We start from the raw sequence: 18,778 nt of genomic DNA, 5'->3' as shown, positions 1-18,778 counted from the left end.
GATATTTATTTGGAATTGAAGTCATGGATCAACACCAAGTAGAGTATTACAGTAAAGTGATACTCAATCAACAATCTGCTCTTGTTTGCAGCCCTCCTGACTCAATACCTTGTACATTCAGGTTCTGCAGAGAGAGACAACGTAGCATTAGCATTAGCATTACGCGCTGTGCTTTTATTAAAGATCGAAACAAATCGGAGGTGAAGCGTTCTGAAGCAGCCGGCCTTCCAGCTTATTGTTGCAGTGAAAGAATGTGTGTAATGCAGAATGAGTCGCAGCGGTCAGGGCAGGTCTGAGGAGAACAACGGCGGTCTTGTTGGGAATTCTTCACACCTTCTCTGTGTGGCTAAATGAGCGGGTTCCTCCTCCCACACATGAGGGGTCACAAGCCGCTCCGCATCCTGTTGTGTGTGTGACGGTCGCTTTACCTCTCTGAGTGGACGGGGGGCAACAAGGAGCACTGGAGACACGGAGCGACCTGAAGGGTTTTGGTCTCAGTTTCTTCATTTTAATGCTCTACGTTGACCTACTTTCTGTGTTTCTTGTGTTTGCTTCTGTTTAAACAGTATTCCCTTTACATCTTTGTCCATTGAAATTTTTTCCCCTTGTTTTTTTTCTTTAACTCTCTTATTGTTGTTCGAATTATGAGTAAAGTGACCAAGACCAAAGTTGCAACATTTGTAACGTTTTCAGCTGATGTGGTTTGCTTTCACACGAACCAAACCTTTGCAAAGACCCAGGCTTGTACGTTTCTCATTGATGGCAACGCACCAAGAACCATGAAGAAGACATGAGCACAACTTCTTTCTTGACAAAGTTTGAACAAAAATGGGAGTGCCACCAGGATGTAGTTTTTTTCCTTTGTCTTTGCTAAAAGACCAATCCTAGCGCTAGATTCTTGTGTTTGTTTTACTACAGTTCACTTCCTGTCTTGGATCGATCCCCAGTCTGCTAGCATCACAATTCACTTCAACCAAACCGAAATCTAGGTTTGTAAGTTAGTTTGTTTTGGTCTAATACATAATGATACTTGTGTGTAAGGTTTAGTGACATCATTCCTATCCGTCCACTATGCCGCCATCGTTTGCCCGTCTCTTCTCTGTATTTAATTCATTGGTCCCCCATCCTCTCCTGGTCTACTCCTCTCCATGCAGCCAGCTGACTGGGATCCACTGAGGCTCGTTCTGCGCCTGCTGGATGATGGAGCAGAGCTGCATGCAGGCGTCCTGCAGGTCGTCATTCACCACCACGCTGTCAAAATACTGTTTGTATTTGGCCTCGATCAGCTGAGACGTGTCCTCCAGCTCCAAAAAGTCTTCCTCCTGAGTCACAAGAGAGGGAAATCTTTCATTTCTTAGTTCCATGACATTCATCACTGGTGGTTTGTTCGTTGTAATGCTGCTCCATTCCAGTCCAAACTGGTTAAATCGTGATAGAAATGAAACGCATGGGGGCTCTTACTGTGAATGCCCTGTTGACGGCGTAGCTGGTGATGATTCTGGCGTTTCTTCGAGTCTGTCTCAGTGTTTCTGGGCTCGGCGCTTTGATGAAAATCACGTACGGCTTCAGATTCCTCAATCGCAACAGATGGATGCCCTGAGAATCGAGCAGGATCAAAACAAAACGTAACCAACTCTGTCTGCCGCAAAGAAGGATGACTTGGGAAATCATTCGTCCTATTTTCCATCTTACTGCATAACAGATGTATGGTGATGCTCATCCCTGGATTTTACATACTACATACATGAGACTGTATGCATCACGCTACATGCATGATACATAATTGTCTCAAGTACAGTTATGTATAATTTTTCTATGTGTGGTTTTTTAATCAGCCTGTAAATCTACTAGATCACATCACTGCTGCTGTTTACGACAGTTTGTGTTTAAATTACGCAGCTATACTCACTAACTAGTCTTTATTCTGCAGATTCCTAATTTTGAAAAGTATTTTCTTTTACTGTACATAGCTTGCTAGCTAGTTGTTGATTTGTCAAGTTAGCTAGTGGCCTGTTATCTAGTGGTCTAGTGAGTTAGCTGTTTATCCATCCATCCGTCCGTCCGTCCGTCCATCCATCCATCCATCCATCCATCCATCCATCCATCCATCCATCCATCCATCCATCCATCCATCCATCCATCCATCCATCCATCCATCCATCCATCCATCCATCCATCCATCCATCCATCCATCCATCCATCCATCCATCCATCCATCCATCCATCCATCCATCCATCATCCATCCATCCATCCATCCATCCATCCATCCATCCATCCATCCATCCATCCATCATCCATCCATCCTAAACTCACAGGTGGTTCAATGTCGATGATGCACATCCGTCCTCGTTTTATCACCTCATCAACAGCATCAATGCTGGTTCCATACAGGTGGCTCTTACTCTCCCCATATTCTACAAATCTGAACATGAAGCAAAGTTCAGTTCATCGCAACTAGAGTGCAAAGTCAGAGATAAATGATGTAATTAGTAAAATACCCCTACCTGTGGTTGCAGACCAGGTACTCAAACAGCTCTTTGGTGACAAAGTGGTACTCTCTACCCGCCTGCTCCCCTTCTTTTATTGGACGGGTTGTGTCTGCGAGAATTTTTTGCTGAATTAAATGTTGCAGTCAAATTCACTTCTATTTTCCTTTAACACATAGTTTGTGGTCTCCAAATTGTGAGACTTGTAGACTTGCAGAATACTGCCAACAATTAAAAATGATTTTAAAAAACCCTGTTTTGGTATCAACATATGTATTTTTGTGCAAATTAGATCATGAAGGCATCACTTTGCATCATTTTTATATTCAAATGTCAGTGATGAGAAATTGTTATTGTCTTATTTACAATGTTTGGGGATATATAAATTATTGTTCAGTTCAATTTAGGTTCATCTTAATTTATTTAAGTCTCATAAACACAGAAATTGTAAAGATATAAACATTATATTAAATCCCAGCATTTTAAAATATAATTTTCTTGTTCTGTTTTTCATCCGTTTCTTTTAATACTATATAAACAGAGGAACTGCGGTGAGCGAGTTGAGATCACATACGCGGTACGGGTCCCTGGAAGGTGGACGGGTTCAGTTTGATGAGTCTCTTCCTCAACTCATTGACTCCGACTCCAGAAGCTCCTGTTTTAGGACGACACACACAGACGCTTTTGCACATCTGACTAACGTTTTGTTTGTCGGACGATCTAAAATGTCTGAGTGCAACAAAAAAGCAAACAGAAGAAATCAGTTGAGGGAGCAGTGATTATTTCACTATCAATACAAATGAACTGATGTCCTGATTTGGTATAGTATATGGAATATTTTGGGTGTTTGGGGATGAATTGGGCCAGGCCTTCTCTCACCTATGAGGATGATGAGGCGGTGGTTCCCTGCGGGAGGCGCTGGTACAACGCCACCTCCTCATACGGGGACAGAGCGCTGCTGCTGGGCGAGCAGGAGGTGCAGGACTGCCGCCTCCTCTTGTAGGACGTCCTCCTCCAGAGGCGGAAACTCCGGCGGAAACCAGCTGAAGTCCAGAAGTATTGTTATGCTTGTGACTAAAAATAACAGCATTAAATATGATTTTTATGCTACTAATACAGCTTTATAACAAGTTATCGAGATCATGAAAGGATATTGTTTAGCTTTCATGATTGGTGATTTATTATTATTATTAGATGTTGCAGAATGAAAATATGTAATCTTTTTATGATGTTGCTATTAAGAGTTCAATGAACTCCAAAAAACCCCACAAAATGTTTTGTCCAGTTTCTAGACAAAAATACACCTAGAAATACAAGTAACTCTTCACCAAGACATAGGAGCTTGTTTAAGTCCATAATTTCTTAATATTTATAAAAATACATGTTCCCCTTGTAGATTATTTTACTTATAACATGTTTAAAAGGTCTTTCTATGAGGTCAATAATCTGCCAGGGGAACATGCACTTTTCCATAAATATTAAGAAATTATGGACTTAAAACAAACTCCTATGTCTTGGTGAAAAGTGACTTGTAAGTCAGTTTAGTCTTTTTTCAAGTGGACTAAGTTACTTAAGCTAGAAACAAGACAGAAATGCTCGGTTAGTTTTCATGTTTTTGCAGCGTGATTGCATTGAATTATGTAGAATATAAATGAATTGCACTTTTCCAGAATCCTCTGCACTATTCATTAAATGAGGTGCGCTTGGCAGAGAAAGTTCATGAATTCGGAGGTAAATTCTAGATTTTATTATATTTATTTAGAAACTTACAATGAGAAACAAATGTGATGCATTTAGTGAACTGACTGGACAACTTCTAACTTTGCATATATTTATTCAACAATCTGACTGAGATAAAATTCCTAATAATAAGCAAAGGTTAATTCTGCTGTGGGTCCAGGAAGAAGGCGACTTACCGAGGTAAATTCCTTCTGTAACATCCGAGTCTTCCTCTTCTGAAGGAAAGAAACACTCTCTTTATTCTCTTGCCAGAAATGATTTATTGTTTACAATCACAAAAACTGAATTGTTGAAGTAAAAATTAAAATTCATCTAGTTAAAGGGGCACACTTAAAATTATAGCTAACCAAGAAAACCTTCACTTTCATGGTTTCTTTTGCTGATTTAAATAAATAAAATCTCAAGCCTATTAGTTTAACTTCTGCTTCACGGCATATTGAACAACTTTTTATTTAGTTATTCATTCCAATATTTCTGACTTTGTCTGTCTGCATATAACAGATGTAAATCAACTCCACAGACTCCATCTACAGGGTTAAAAATCTGAATTACTAAGGAGTCTAAATCCTATTTGATTGTTTTTATTAGACAAACTACGACTGCTCTGAACGAACTTACCCACCAAAGTTTATTTCTCTATTTCTTTCCATATCTGTGGGGAGGAGAAATACGTTTTCTTTAGCAGGAGACAGTCTTCAGCGTATCAAACTGGGTCGGACCGGCGCCGTTACCTGTCAGGATCCTTTTGCCATCAGCGTGTGTCAGATCCTCGTCTAAAACCCACAGAGCATAAAAGTCAAACTTTGTTTCTACACGTCAACGAGTCAACAAGACAACGCGACACGTTGGTCACTGAACGATGAAATCAAGAAGCGCTTTAAGAAAATTTAAAACCAGATATCAGAATAAGTCTTTTCTCTTTTAGGTCTTTTTCTGCCAAAGTTGGTGTTATTTTACGAAATGTTAGAAAAGCAATAGACATATTTTCACTTTATTTTTTAATCTTGAAGTTTACATACGCCAGGATTACTTTGCCTCAAATAATTTGGCGAAGCCCGTTTGTTTATGTTAAGGTTTTGCAGGATTTAGAACGATTTAGTCATAAAGTTGGAGCTAAACGCAGCCATTAAAAGATTTAGCCAGATTAATTGCACCAGTTTTATCAGGAGAAATGAGACAGACTTAAAGCTATCTAAAGTTGTACAATTTAAAAGGAAGTTCTACCAAAAAAACAAGGAAACATTTGTTAAAATATCACTTTAAAGAAAGTTACAAGAAATCTGATTTAAAAATATTTTTTTCTGTCTGACATTTAGCAAATATGCAACAAAAAAAATAAATGTGTTAATTTTAACAGGTAAATTTGGACTGATTGTGTCTGTTTATGGAGTATATAAATATCTAGTTTCAACTCTAGGTGTGGGTGATAAATACATCTTTCAATTAGAAAAAAAATACACCATGTTGGCTTGGTTTAAAAGATATTTAATGCCAAATACCCAACTGTGGGAAATCTAGAATTACATGAGGACGAAAAGTTCAACCTGATGTTTCAGCCAGTGTCTCAAAATGAAACGCATTTTTTTCTGAGGTGATCATAAAAATGCTTCTCCTTAAATCCAAATACCCTTTAAAAACAAGTTTAATTCAGACACTGGGTAGATGGCAAACAAGTTTATTGGGTGTGACACTCACCGTTATCAGCCAGGCTGTCTTCAGTGGGCAGTGAGGGAAACAAACAGCTGCTATTTAAATGCAACAAGGCAGAAATATGAAGAAAACCACTAGATCATTGTTAATTATATCTAATATGTGTTTATGAATGATAAACAAGGGAGGCAATAACAAGACTGTTAGACTTCACAGAAAGACAATCATGTTAAATAAGTTGGTCAAAAGGATATAACAAGTTGCTCTACTTAGTTTATAATGGGATTTAAGTCCTGATTACACCAGTTTTATCACTTGCACCAGTTTGTGGGAGTGTTTATTGCATTTTTCCACTGTTGATTTCGTAACCATGCAAGAACCATGACTTTGCAAAGAGAAACGTTTAAAAGTGGCATCAAAGAAGATCAAAACTACCGTCACAGGTGGAAGGCTTGTCGCTTTTTAGAGATGCAGAGAAAAGATATATCAGACAATAAACAGGCAACTAACTAGATAGCTATACAGTATGTCAGACAAGCAGCTTTCAGCCCATCAGTTTCAAACTGTTAACTCATGAGTCAGACTAAAAATGATGTTGAAATGTCAAACAGACATCTGTGATACCTGTGGCACTAACTGCGTTGCCATTCTAGATGTTTGCAAGAATTTGTCGATATTCTGCTGATGTCGAAGAAAAGAAAATAGAATTTTCCAACTGCGTTGTTTCCATTAAGAAAGAACCGCAATTAAAATCACGGGTGAATAAGTTTGTTCACGTGTCATTAACAATATGCTTCACCATCATCCTCTAACTACTTTCTGTTGTCGTCTTCTTCTACATGGTTTTTGCCAGTGGTAAGATCTGGCTGCTGATCGTGTGACTCATGATGCAAAAAAAAGTGTTTCTGTTGCAGTTTTGTGAGATAAACCAATTCCAATGCTACCGATAAAACCACCTCATCCTGCCGCCAAAACTTTTCATCCGCAGAAATTAGTTTCTTTAAAATCACTGTTTCCATTAAGCCAGTTTACTTTCAAAATGTCAAAATACAACGAGTGGGAATACAGCTAGAGAAACCCACATGAATTCAGAGAGAATGATAAATATTCTCACAAGGCCTGATGCATGTGTGAACCTGGGATGGATGACACCACCACTGCTCCTTGTGTTTACTGTGAAGAAAAAATAGAGAGATGAACAGGGAAATAACTACAGCTGCAAGTTATCTGGTGAAAATCCAGCACTCAACAAGTACAAATCATGCATTTAAAGCCGTGAAAGACAGCCACCTAATGGAGATTAAAAATGAGTTAAAATCATGAGAATGATGAATGAAAGATTAACTTTTTGTGGGGAGGTAGCTAGAAGCAGAAATAATATTCAAAATCAAAATAGAGTAGGGTGTAAAAACATAAAGAAAATTTAGAAATTTAATAACCGACTTATTAACTAAAAATAAAAGGTTCCTAAAATGCAAAGATGAAAGGTTTTTGGGTTGTTGTTGGTTTTTTTTTACATTTTGGCAAACCTATTGCTCCCTCTGGTGGCAGTTTGAGCTGCTAGCAGGTATGCAGGTTTCTGTGTGTGTGTGTCCTTTTGACATTTTTTATGTCAATAGGACATAAAAAATGTTTTTTATGTCCTGGTGGGGCTTTATTTCTGTCCACAAAGTGGGACTGTGGGACCATTTCTCATTGTGGGGACATTTTCTTGAAAATGCTGTTTTAGGGTTCGGGTTAAGAATGTGACAGTCAAGGTTGGTGGTTGGATTTATAGGTATGATGTGAAATAAGTTTTGACTAGGATTGGGGTAAGTGTTTGAGTTAGGCATATATGATTGAATGGAAGTCAATACAAAGTCCTAACATGTGTGTGTCAGGGTGTGTCACCTCCTCAGCATGCTAGCGGAGGGAATTAGCCCAGCAAAGGAAGCGCCGCAGGGCAGCTTCCTGGCCTGCCACCACAGAGCGTCTGATTGGTCGACCACCTCCAGCAGGTCACCTCTGCTGAAAGACATTCCTGCATCCGGACACGGGATGGAGGAGTCCTGTAGGGGCTGTAGTCCACCATCGCCCTCATATACACCTTAAAGACAGACACCAGGATCAACAGATACTGTAGGACCTATTTTTCTATTTTCAGTTAAAGCTTAGAATTTAGATTATTTACTTAAATTATTCTGATTAATTTACAATTAGAATTTTTGTTTAATTTGTTATTTAAAATTAGTTTTTTGGATAGTAATTCTCTTAATTAGTTAATTAATTTCAGTTTGAGATGTAAGTGTTTCACGATATAAGCTACCTTAAATGTAGGTTTAAGGTACCATTATGCACCTGGTGGTCATGAGTTATTTTTTACCCGTCATCAGTTGCCAGTCAGTCAATCACTCAGATTTTTTGGTTTGTTTGTCCAAAGGTTGCAACGTTGCATTTTGTTTTCCACGTGTCAATGTGCTTTTAAATGATTATATATTAAGAAAAATTGGTTAAAAAGTAAGTAAAAAAATTTACTTGACAGCATTTAGAGTACTGGTTTGAGGAAATAAATTAGCTCTGAAAAATGTCTTTTCTTTCCTCATTTGTTTAATTATAGCAGGCAGAACATGAAAGAACATACTATAAAATTACAAACTAATTTTTTGAACCAGCATATGATAGGTGTAGACTGTTTTTCCCCCAAAGTGACCATTTGATCAAGAGCTTTAACATAACATTGACAACCACTTGAAGCTTAAAATGAGTAATTATTCCAAAGAATCACCTGGAATCAGAATAAAAGTACCCATGAAAGTAAATAAAGCATAAATAAAGACACCTGAACCAGAGTTTAGCTGCCGCTCTACTCCACATTTCTTGCCCTTCAACTTCCTGTCTGATGCCAGCACTGTTTCCTGATTGGCTTAAAGCTTTACCAACACGCATGACGTCTTTAACTTTAAATCCTTTGTCTCCTGGGGTTGCACATCCCAAAGTGGATGCACTTTATTGGATCTCCACTTCCTTCAATCTCACTTTGGAAAATATTTTGCACGCATCTTTCCAAGGCATTTGATATATAATTGAACTTATTATATTAAATTCAATTGGATAAGTCAATATTTTTTGTACTTACTTAAGACTCAGTTTAAACCTTTTTCTTACCGGCTTCTGGCTGCTGGTGACCTGCGTTGACCTCGGGATAACTTTAAACAGAATAGTTCCAATTGAACTGTTCTGACGGGGAGAAACACAGACAGAACAATAGATATGATTGAAAAATGACGACATATGCACAGATAAACCATTACCTGACTTTTCTGGAATGATTCTGAAATTGGGTGTCTACAAATTAAATCTAAAATGACTTACAAGAAAGGTAATGGTGGATAAAAAGCAAAGGATGCTTCAGAATTTTGGCTGTTTCCTAGTTATTATTATTTGTATATAACAAATTTGACTTAGAGAAAATTTGACTTTGTAATTTAACGCATTTAAATTGAGCATTCAGGAAGTCATCACAACATCTTTCCTCCATTAACAAGCATTGTTCTGAGAAGTAGCTCCTATAATGAGCTCAGAAGATGTGCAGCTCCACTAGGTGTTTGCTAATTGCTGCTGGCTAGTCTGAAGGAGCTGACTCTGTGGGGGAGTCACAGAGGAGGGCTACTCTGAAAGACAGAAGCTCAGAAGCTTTTAAACTGCAGCTCAGAGAAGGAGCCGTGTCCCTGAAGGCGGAGCTAGATCCACCCAGGTGTTTCATGCAGCAGAATGGTTGCAATGGAGATTAAAGGATTCCTCAAACATTCATGAAAGAATCAAGGCAACACTCCACGTATATTTCTGATGTGGGGATAACATTATAACATGATGCAAAGTTCTAAAAAGTCAACTTTACACAATACCGCCCCTTTAATGTCATTCAAGCAAAGTTGCCATTTTCTGTAAGAGGAAAAAAAAACACTCTTCTTAACTTCAAGCTCAGTTTCAAGTGGCTACAATTATAAACAGGGGTGTTTTTTCCACATTCAGATAAACCTACCAGTATCTGGATGACCTTTTCTGGTTCCAGTCCCACCACTGAGTTTCCATTCACCTCCACTATCAGATCACCAGGATGAAGGAGTCCTGAAACAGAAATCAGTGATAACTCCTGAAAATATTTGTTTTGTCCTTTTTTTTTTTTTTATCAAACACACTATCCAGCGCTCTCACAGACAGCTGTCAAGAGTTTTATCTCACCACTGCGGTCTGCCAGTCCTCCATGAATCACTCGGGCAATGTAGATGTCTCCCGTCACCTCCTCCCTCCTTATCGTCGCCCCCTGATAGACAGAAATGACTCACCTGTAGCGCCTTCTGAAACAACCGTAGTACTGACTGACGGACAGGAATGTAGAAAAGAGTGGAGACCCAATAGTGTGGAAAAAAAGATACATTTTCCAGGAAGGAATCTGAAAAAAAATATATTTCCAACCAAACATTTGGATGGCATGTAAAGACACAACCAACCAACCAATCAACCTCATCCTTAGCAGGTTTTCAGGAGAAAACCCCGGACCATAATAATATCTTGAACTTATGAATATTGTACAAATAATTCAAAATTTTTTGAAAGCTCGCTTTGAAATTGAGAGCATCACATTTGCACATTTATCAGAAGAACTAGGGCTGAGCGACACATTAATTTGAATGATTTATTAAATTTTCTGTTTACCGATATCTATTTAATTTTTATAAAAGGTGGATTTTTTTTCTCTCCTTGGGTTTCCATTGTTCAGAGTGATGTTTGCTCATCCGGGGTCGCCATATTGTTACACAAGCATGTTTTTATTTGGACTTCAAATTCAGGTCAACTGCCAGAAGGGATGACTGAAATAAAAGCACATTTTTGGAAATATTTATCGATATATCATTTGTTATTTTTTGTGTAAAAGAAAATGACGGGATATGAAAAAGAAAAATTGCCTAAATCGGATTTGGTATGAAGATTTTATATTTAAGCACCAAACAGAACAGCAGCATAAAATGATGGTTTTGATGAGAAAATGGGAACAATTATAACAAACAAACTTAATGGAAATTCAAATTAAGCATATGAAAGATCTTTGTATCGTTCAGTAAACTGCCTGAATTTGAGAAAAAGTTCATATGAATTTGTAAGAAAAACCTTACAAATCAATTTTGTTCATTTCTAATGATGATGCAGACGTTATTTCTGAAAGAGCTGCTTTTCTTTCTTCTTCTTGCTTGTTGTCAAGCAGCCTGTGATACTGCAGTCCTGCTTGTCTTCTTGTTGATCTCTTGCAACCGCTCCATTGTGGAATCGAATGTGTTGGTTATGGTCTGCAGCTTCTGAGTTCTTGCTGGGTTTGTTTCCTCTGTTCAGTCCCTTTGGGCTGGGGTATCCTGCAAAACTGTCTGCACAGGAACCGGCAGATGAAGAAGAGGAGGAGGAGGAGGAGGAGGAGGAGAAAGAGCTGGAGGAAGCAGAGGACTGCGAGAGCCGTCCTGGATAAGGCGTGGGAGGTTTGCGGATCATCACCGGAGATGACGAGGAGATTCTTGGTGGCGGAGTTGGCCGACGGTTCGGGTTCGGCCTGCATGGAGGAGACGTGTCTGGGTGGTCTCTGGCCATGATGATCCCCTGGAGCTTATCGACCACCTCGGCGAGAAGGTTGAGGGCCTGCACGTTTTCTTCAACGCGGTCCGTGATCATTTCTGTCGCCGCCACCATTTTCTGCTCCAGGTGGCGTACGTCCTGGCTACTGTGCTCGAGACTGCTGGCCACGGTATGAACCGTGGTCCTGAGCTCCTCCATGCTGCAGGTTTTGTCAAACTCAGGAGGTCGATGATGTTTCTGCGGTTGCTGTTGAGGTTTGTTGTGACGCGGAGCCGAGTCGACTGCACATGAAGCCCTTAAAGACTCTTTCTGACAATGCCTCACAGGATTTGGGAGAGTGCTGACTCCTTGTTGTCTAGAACAGGATTGAGTTGCAGGAATGACTGGTGCTGTGTGGACCCTACCAGGAGTAAGAATGCTCCTTGATTCCCCTCCTGGAGCAACCTTTTTGTACATGAGGGAGAGTTGGGAAGACTGACAGTGTAGGCCGGGATTGGAGGGGGAGGGTAAGAATAGTCATCACTGCTCCCTCCGCTAGAAGCATCGTCTTCTTTGTTGGGCACAAGTCTCTCTGAAACATACCAATAGGTGAGAGCAAAAGAAGAAAAGCACAGAAGTTTATAAGGTGCATGAAAGCACAGCAATAGAGTCAAGTGATGTTTCTTTTCCAAGGTTTCATGTTGGCATGAAGGAAATGATGAAAGGAATGAATGTGCATTTGATGTGAAAGATGCATGGATGTTGTTCCTATGAAATGTTTAAAGGATAAAGATGAATCCACTTCATGAAAGGATAATGCCAAGAACACTGGATGGATGCGATGATGATTGGTGATGGGTTGAGTCATCATAATTTTTCACCCTTGTGATTTTGGTGACAATGGAGACAAAACACCGGCTGGTTCTTTTCTTACCGGAACATGTTTCTGGGTTCAAGGCAGCCGGAGCCGAGTGGTTGAGCCCTTGCTTCCAAAGTTCTGTGTTTTGTGGACATAAACGACAACTTCCCGTCGACTCGTAACGGGGAAGAAAGTGGCAAGGCAGATGTCCGTGGAGAGGCAGAGGCCTAGCCTCGCTCTCGGCCATTCTAAGCTCCTCCCCAGACCACGCCCTCCTTGCGGGGATCAGGCGCTCCAACGTGAGTCGACGAAGACTGCTCCAACGGCTACAGACCACTCCGACCCGGTCTTCTGAACTTCTGCAACCCTTTTCACTCTTGGAGCATGAACAAGAAGAAACTCAGGTTTTTCTTAGGGTTTTAAGAGGGTTTTTGGTCAGTTGTCATTTTCTGTTTGGGCTTCACATTCTTGGAATAAACAACCTTTACAACGAAGAAATATTATGTCTTTGAACATTTTCAGGAAATCAATTAAGCAATGGTTAAGAGATAAGAAAAATTACACTATATTCACTAATGTCTTTATGTTTTTTCTTACAGAAACTCTACTTATATCTCACCAGAGGCTGGTTGTTCTTTACAAGACAAACGATCCTCATGGCCTCCTCGTCCTCTGGTAATTCATCGGGAAGCGGAGAAAGGACGGGTAAATAGTCAGACTGAGCCACGCTGTCGTGAGATGAAAGGAGGGCCTAGTGGACACATTCATGCATGTTCAGACAACATCAACAATGATTTAGGTAGGGAAGTTCTCCTGGAATCCAAAATCAAACCTGGACATGTGGTGAGCTGAGGAGTTTGTAGAGCTCTCGAGCTTCAGCCGAAGGACGGTGCGCTCTTTGTATGATGGCCATGATCTGACGAAACAGGCAAGGAAATGGATGAATAGTGAATCATACGTTCTGACAATGTTTGATACCTGAATGAATATGACAGGGAACAGAGTGACATGAACATATTTCCTCCCAATTAATGTTTTTGTAGTTTGCCTTATTACACCTACAAAGTTTAGCGTATTTATTAGTTTGACAAAAATAAACTGAGATTCTCTAGAATCCAAAAAATACTATTAAATCAACTGTCAGGCTTACAAGAATTGGGAAGTTTGATATTCATGGTCCTGATATGAAGTTGTAAAAATAATTGGTTAATAAGCAGATAAAACATGACAATATGAACAACACAGCTAGAAAGGCTATGTAGACCATGTCAGAAGAAACACAGATCATCTTGTAAAACTTAGGGTGCATTCAGACCAAATAGTCCTGTGGACTCGGTTCAGTTGGGGACTAAAATGGCAACATCTGTTACATTTTCAGCACTATAGTTTGCTTTCAAAATGCACTGTGTCAAACGACTAAAACTAACTGAAAAACCTGTTTCCCCCTGTTGCCTGTGCACCAAGAACTACTGAAGGAATCGACACAAAACCTCTGAAGAAGACCAGCGCAACTTCCTTCTTCACAAATAGTAAACAGAAACGGAGCGGCGTCAGCTTTTAGTCATTGTAGGATTTCTTCATTCATATACATTACTGGTTTGGACATCGCCTGTTAGCCGCTAACGCTAGTGACGCTTCTGCATGCTCTGTTACTATGCAGTGAGTCTGTCCACTAAACCAGGCTTGGCGTTCACAAACATTCGAATAGCATAAGTGTTCACTTCAACCAAACTGAGACTTAATTCTGTGGTCCAAATCAGAGCTGGACTACAGAGCCACACCTCCCCAGAAAAAAACAGACTCTCTAGGCAAACAAACTAGAGTTTGATCAAATTGGAGTACACAGAGCTGGTGTGAATCCTCCCTTTCTCACCTCAAATAAGAGTCCGGAGGCACAAGGTAGAAGAGGACTTGGTGACAATCTCTGGAACTGCATCAGGCACTCGTAAATCTGAAGAGGTAAAACATATGATTGTATAGGAATTACCCAGCTGGATAGCAGGTTGCATGCTTTGCTAAAACATAGAAAGACCTTTAGTAAGGCGCGGAGCCATGGAGCTCAGTAGTTCATGCAGAAGCTGAGAGCCACTAATGTTTCTATTGACGGCTTCACCAACATCCTCCACAACACTGGATAACACTTCGCTGATCCCTGCAAGCATAACATAATAAAAACCTTAGAAATATTATTATGCTACTGGCTATTGTAATGCCAAATACAAGGTAAAATTTCTAAACAGCTGTGATTTTGTGGTGTCAGAAAATCATGGCGAAAATCTCATAGGCTTTTTTTCCCCCTTAGATCTCCTTAAAAATGTGTGTGCATCAGTGAAGCAATGTTCTAGATGACAGAACATGGCATGTTTTTATGTATCTAGAGGACAGTCGACGCAGTGCATGGCATTATGAACTCTTTTGGCTTTTTCAATTAAAACCCAGAGGCCAAAACCCAAAAGTCAGTGGGTTCTTCACATTGATTGAAAATATATGGCCAAATGAACAAAGAAATTGATATTTGAACAACAAAAACAACTTTTCATTGCCATATCACTCCCCAGACCTACGTGCAACATGCCTGTTGGCTGAGCAGCAGAAAATTTAGAGTATCTAGGACCCTAACCAATCTAGAGAGAATTGTACTGCCCTGTCTGCAAAGTGGTAACAATAGGGGTACTAACTACCAATCATATTGTTTAAATAACCAATATTAATTGAGTTATCTCAAGCTCATTGAGTTGGCTCCACTTTTGTCTTAATTGAAAAAAGGTGCCAGATATGTCAGACTCTATTGAAGGTCTGATACAGGTGCGTGTCTCGGAACGTGTTTGTTTTCTCACCATCCTCCATAGTTTCTCTCATGGTGATCATCCAGAACCACCATAGAAGAAAAAAACGCTAATTCTCCTGTAAAGAAATCACACAAAACACATTACGATGTTATCACAGAAATATTGCCCTGTGTGGTCAGGACATTTTTTTATAATGCAAACTTAAAACATGTATTTAGACATCACATGTTTTATAGGTATGCCTGTTTTCTGAAACAGGTCAACTGGTGCCAAAGAGAACCATGATATCACTTCAATCAAAGAGTAAACGTAAGCAACAACCCTAACCCTAACCCTAACCCCTAACCCAAGAACAAGACAAAACCCCAATGTTCTCAAACGAAAGATGAGCTTAGTAGTTCAGGTATCTAAATATTGTATATGATATGCTATTAATGCTTTTTGTGAGGTCAGGAAACTGACCTTGTCAAAACTCTAATCGATATCACTTTGGTGGTCCCTGGTTTTGATTTCAGTTTGTGGCTGGAGGTGTTGACAGATGGCTCATCTGAGCTTTCTGTCATAGCCTAAAGCAGCTCAAATTAAGGTGGACAGACAGAAGGCAGTTGCTGACTTTAATGCTTATCACTTTTGGCATCTGTGGAAAAACAAGCACATATAATCATGTTCCCAAGTGGAGGAGTTTAAGTAGCTCATGGTCTTGTTCAAGGATGAGGGGAAACTGGAGCAGGAGATTGATAGGCAGGTTGGCGCAGCGTCTGTACAGGTCTGTTGTGGTGATGAGAAAGCAGAGTCAAAAAGGCAAAGGTCTCAATTTACCAGTTAGATCTACATTCCTATCCTGATCTGTAGTCACACACATTGGGTGGTCACTGACAGAACGGGTGAGAAGCTCAGTCATCCGGTTAGGACTCAGGGTAGAGCTGCTGCTCTTCCATGTCGAGAGGAGTCAACTGAGCTGGCTTGGGCATCTTGTTGGGAGGCCTCCAAGGTCAGGTGTACCCGGCATGTTTAACCGAGAGGAGACCCAGAAGAAAACCCGGAACACACTGGAGGAACTGTGCTTCCTAGTTGACCTGGGACTGTCTTAGGGTTCCCCTGGAAGAGCTGGCCCAAACGGCTGGGGAGAGGGAAGTCTGAGCCTTCTTACTGAGGTTGCTATCCCAACAGCCCAAAGCGGAAGATAGTGGTTGGATGGATAATAAATTAAAAACAAGCAGTGATTTGAAATTTGATTGATGGTATTTACAGAAAAAAAGTGGTATTTTTTGAAAGGCCTGGAGATAGGGTGAGGAAATCACTGCTTTATACCTATTTACCAGGTTATTCTGTATTTTCTATGAACCTGCTTCCTAATGTCCATTGTGACCATATGCTTGTTTAACAGAAAGGGTTTCTCCTAAGTCAACGACCCCACGCAGTCAGGAAGGCTTCCTTTGATAACATCTCATTAGTTGTTAGACAGTGAAAAGCTGCACTATATTCTAACTATAGGGGTAGCTGTCTATTTGATTGGATTGATACATTCTGGCTATAAGTCGGATCCATTTGCCTTGTAAAGTGCCTTGAGATCACATTTGTGCAAAATAAACTGAATAAACTTGAATAAAACAATTTGTTGGCATTTTGCCTGGTGAGAAAGACAATAAATGCTTGATTTAATTTTATTTTTTAAAAACAATTACATTTGTGTACACCATACAGCATCAATACAGCTGCAGTGGACGTCTGATTTAATGTTAACCAGTTTAGTCAGTATTTTTCTCATCTGTACATTTAAATGCATAAAAAAAAAAAAACTTACTTGCATCCGGTCAGCTCACAGACAACAGCATCCAATGTACCCTTCTCTGTTAGGTTTGGGTTTCCTGAGCGTGTTGATTTGAGACGGAGGGAATCAGCAGTGTGAGCATGTCAGCCGCAGCCAAAAGTGACTGACATGGAGGTTAGTTTACAACCAAACCCAACCTGACACTAATCCTCTCTAACCCGGCTTAATCTACCAACCTCTCCCTCTCCGCCGCCACTTCATCCCTCTTTCTCTGTGAAATTCTCAAATCTTTTTCTTGTTTTCTTTTGTATAGGACTCAATCCATTGTACTAGTTATTTTTTTTATGTTTTTGTGTTGTAAGGGAATTTCTCTTTTTCAAATTTTGTTTTACTTCCTTCCTGTTTTACTCGTTCTATGTAGCTCAGCGGATCACAAAGCTTCTTAGTCGGTCGCCGCTTTTAGCCACAGACACACAAACCCACACTGTTCTTAGTGAGGACCTTTGTTTACATAATCTATTAACCTAATCTGATATCAGGTTAGGTCTTGACCCGATTATCCAAGTGTTTAACTGTATGCAAATACTCCTTGAACTTTCTGAAAGGGAGAACTAAAACGCACTTTCTTACTTTTTTAAAGATCCCCACGTGGGGATGTAAAGGGCAACTTGGTGGCAAGTGGTCATCATGTTGCTCTGACAAATAGACAAAAATGGAATAAATGCGTAGCTACGTTACATTAACATCTGGGCGCTGAAGACGCCAGCTGCTTGCAGCTGGGTGCGTGTGTGTGCGTGTGTTTGGAGTTATTCTGGTGCAAATGTCAGTGGGTCGCCTCTTTGGAGATTACCACTGATCCCACAATCACAAAAACAGAAACGGAGAGGCCGCGCACAGGAAGAGATGGAAGAAAACATGGCTCCCACACACTGCATTGTCAACCATGCAGTATGCGTGTCAATACACCAATGTGACTTATATATCCATATAGTCGCCATAAAATAGATTTTTGATTACTTTTTGTAGTAACATTAGCATCATTTTCCTCGCACAGGTTTACAAGATAATGTCAGAAGGTAAAACTGGCCAAAAATCAACCACCAGTTCTAAAAAGATTGACAGAGACTGATAACATTTTCCTTGTTTTCAGTCTTTTAATTTGAAAAATTTGATAATTGTACATTAAAAACACTCAGCTCTCACACATAAATAATTTTGTATTTTAATGGTTCTATCACTCACCCACATCAAGTACATCTGTCATTTTGTGCCGTCTTTAAAATCTACAACACACAACAAGTACGTTGCAGTTCAAAGACTAAAATCAGATGAGTTTTTAGTCTGGATTTAAAAGAACTCAGTGTTTCAGCTGTTTTACAGTTTTGCATTGAAAATTGTTTTGATTATAGCTTAAACATTTAAGTGTTACAAAAAGAAATCTAAACAGGGCAAAACGCATGTTCACAGTTTTCCCTTTCTACACTACTGCAAAAATATGAAGGCATAAATTACAAAATTGTACAAACAAGCAGCACATAGTTCACTTATAACTGGAGATTTCAAACGTAGTGAGAAACATCTTAAATTTTAAACACATCGTTAACAAATGGCTGAAGTAATTCACCATATTATGTTAAACAAATGAGGCAATACAATTTTTATTAATGTTTCCTTGTATTTGGACAGTAAATTTGATAAATTGCAAACCTTTAAATCATGCTAATGCAAACAAAATCGGCTATCTTCATCGGCATTTATGTGATGTAGAGATTAAAGGTAGGACAAATAACATTAAGCTTGAGTGTGCCAGCAGGTTCAGGGACAGAGAAGGAAGAAGAATTAGCTATTTGAAGACCCAGATGCAAGTCTTCCGGGTCATGATGGACATTAAGGCCATACTAG

General features: G+C 39.7%; 1 pseudogene; it reads right to left on the bottom strand.

The window, feature by feature from the left end:
- Nucleotides 1–616: 616 nt before the first annotated feature.
- On the bottom strand, nucleotides 617–17,028 carry LOC129379203 (MAGUK p55 subfamily member 4-like; annotated as a pseudogene).
- Nucleotides 17,029–18,778: the final 1,750 nt, after the last annotated feature.

This window comes from Poeciliopsis prolifica, unplaced genomic scaffold (genome assembly GCF_027474105.1).
Source record: "Poeciliopsis prolifica strain line A6 unplaced genomic scaffold, Auburn_PproV2 SCAFFOLD056, whole genome shotgun sequence".
Lineage (NCBI taxonomy): Eukaryota > Metazoa > Chordata > Actinopteri > Cyprinodontiformes > Poeciliidae > Poeciliopsis > Poeciliopsis prolifica.
The sequence above is the reverse complement of the archived record's forward strand: the minus strand, read 5'-3'. Positions and strand labels throughout refer to the sequence as shown.